Source organism: Lathyrus oleraceus, chromosome 5 (genome assembly GCF_024323335.1).
Source record: "Lathyrus oleraceus cultivar Zhongwan6 chromosome 5, CAAS_Psat_ZW6_1.0, whole genome shotgun sequence".
NCBI classification, from domain to species: Eukaryota; Viridiplantae; Streptophyta; class Magnoliopsida; order Fabales; family Fabaceae; genus Lathyrus; species Lathyrus oleraceus.
In genome coordinates, this window is record NC_066583.1 from 30,131,976 (window position 1) to 30,134,648 (window position 2,673).

The following is a 2,673-nucleotide window of genomic DNA, read 5'->3' on the forward strand; positions in this document are numbered from 1 at the left end:
CTGTAAGCAAACGTTCTGTAAGGATGGGTGAAGGTTATTTTCTCTTGATCCTCGGGGTGTATGGGTATTTGGAAAAATCAAGAATATCCATCCAGATAACAAAAGTAAGAGTGTATGGCAAGACGCTCAAGCATTTGATCTATGAATGGAAGGGGGAAATGGTCTTTCCTAGTTGCCTTATTGAGCTTCCTATAATCTATGCACATACTCCATCTGACTTCTATATGTTTAGCCACATGCCCGCCCTTCTCGTTCTGCACGACTATGATGCCTCCCTTTTTGGGTACCACATGTACAAGACTTACCCATTTACTATCAGAGATTTGATAGATTATACCAGCTTCTAGCAATTTAAGGACTTCCTTCTTTACCACCTCACTCATTACAGTGTTGATCCTTCTCTGATGCTCTCTGGAAGGTTTTGAATCCTCCTCTAGCGAGATCCTGTGCATACACACTGATGGGCTTATACCTTTTAAAGTGGAGATGTTGTATCCTAAGGCAGAGGGGTATCTTCTTAAAACATTCAAGAGTCGGTTTGTCTCGTCTTGGTTTAAGGTGGCACTAACTATTACTGGTCGGTTCATTTCTTTATCCAAAAACTCATATCTTAGGTTCTTGGGAAATTCCTTAAGTTCTTGAGCTGGTTTTTGAGAATTTGGTGAAAGGTCTGGAGTAAGGTCCAAACATTCGTTAGTGTGAGGTTCTGTTTCCTCTAGCTCGTCATCCTTTTCATTCGGGTTTGAAAATGGTTTGATCATAGGTCCTTTTTGATCAAGTTCCCTTATGCGTTCATCTATGATATCAATCGCGTAACATGTGTCTCCTATGATTGGTGCCATCAGGAACTTTGAAAGAATAAACTCTATCTTTTCATCTCCTACTTCGAAGGTTAATTTTCCTCTTTTAACATTTATTATAGCTCATGTTGTTGATAAAAATGGTCTACCTAAAAGGATAGGGATATCGTTGTCTTCCTTGATATCCATGACCATAAAGTCTGTCGGGATATAAAGTTGACTGATCCTAACTGGGATGTCTTCTAAAATGCCTACAGGATACTTAACAGACCTATCGGCTAATTGGAGGGACATCTTGCAAGGTATAGAAAAACTCCCAGGGTCTTTCTCCTTCTTAGCAAGTTTATTCTCGGAAATAAAGTTGCATTCCAAGGGTTTAGGATTGTCAAGCCTACGCTTGTTGGTTAAGATGTCTTTGAGAAATTTGGCGTAAGATGGAATTTGGGTGATGGCTTTGGTGAAAGGAATCTCTACATGAAGCTTCTCTATTACTTTTATAAATTTTTGGTATTGGTTATAGATTTTGGTTTGTTTAAGTCTTTGCGGATATGGGATTGGTGGTTTGTACGGGGGTGGTGGTTTGTAAGTTTAATCCTTGGCTTCTCCTTCTTGGTCGGTTTGTTTTTTGGGTTCCACTAGTTCTTCTCCTTGGTTTGTAGGTATATTTTCTTTAGAAGCTTTGGACTCGCTCATTGCTGGGTTATGAGGCCCTTCGTAAGCAGTCACACTTCGTAATGAGATAGCGTTAGCTTACCCTTGAGGGTTAAGTTGAGGTTGTCCAGGGAATTGTCCTCCAAGTGTAGTTTGTGGGGCTTGGTTTTGTGCTACCTGTGAGATCTGGGTTTCAAGCATTTTGTTGTGAGTCATTATCTGATCAACCTTGGTCCCTAATTGCGTTATCAGTTCATTTACGTGAATGTTCTGGTTTAGAAATTCTTTGTTTTGCTGAGTCTGGCCTGATATAAAGTTCTCCATGATCTTCTCAAGGTTAGACTTCCGAGGCACAACTTGCATAGGTTGATTTTGTTTTTGGGCTTGATAACCTTATGGTCTTTGAGGTGCATAATTTGGGATAAGGTTCTGGTTTTTATAGGAAAAATTAGGGTGATTCTTCCATCCAGGGTTGTAGGTGTTTGAAAATGGGTTACCTTGGGCGTAATTCACTTGGTCGGTGTTTAGGTCGTTCAAAAGGTTACATTCCGCCGATTCGTCTCCTTTAGATCCACAAAGTTCACACTCTGTGTGGACTACCGCTGCGGTGTTAGTGTTTGTAGAAATATGTTCGACCTTAAGGGCTAAAGCGTCCATTTTCGCCTACATCATGTCCATAGAGCTTATCTCATGTATTCCACCTTGGGTCTCCTTTTTCTCTATTGATGCTCGTTCAGTTCCCCATTGGTAATGGTTTTAGGCCATATCCTCAATTAGGTCACAAGCTTCAGGATAAGGTTTGTTCATCAACGCGCCACCAGCGGCAGCGTCGATGCTCATCTTTGTGTTATAATGAAGTCCATTGTAGAAGGTATGAACGATCAGCCATTGTTCTAGGCCATGGTGTGGAAAGACTCTTAATAGATCTTTGTATCTCTCCCAAGCTTCAAAAAGTGACTCTCCTTGGTTTTGAGTAAATCTAGTTATTTGGTTTCGAAGAACAACAGTCTTACTAGGGGAAAAATATCTAGCAAGGAATACTCTTCTAAGGTCTTCCCAGGTAGTTATTGAGTTAGCTGGAAGTGAATCCAACCATGACCGTGCTCTATATTTGAGGGAGAAAGGAAATAATCTTAAACAAATCGCATCAGGTGAAGCACCGTTGGATATAAAGGTGTCGGCCAGTTAGATAAAGACTTTTAAATGTTGATTTGGGTTCTCA

At 40.6% G+C, this 2,673-nt stretch overlaps 1 non-coding gene across 1 annotated transcript; it reads left to right on the forward strand.

Annotated features, from left to right (window-relative positions):
* Window positions 1-2,346: 2,346 nt before the first annotated feature.
* On the forward strand, window positions 2,347-2,453 carry LOC127088888 (small nucleolar RNA R71). Its single transcript, XR_007790698.1, has one exon. It is a non-coding gene; the product is annotated as a small nucleolar RNA R71 (small nucleolar RNA).
* Window positions 2,454-2,673: the final 220 nt, after the last annotated feature.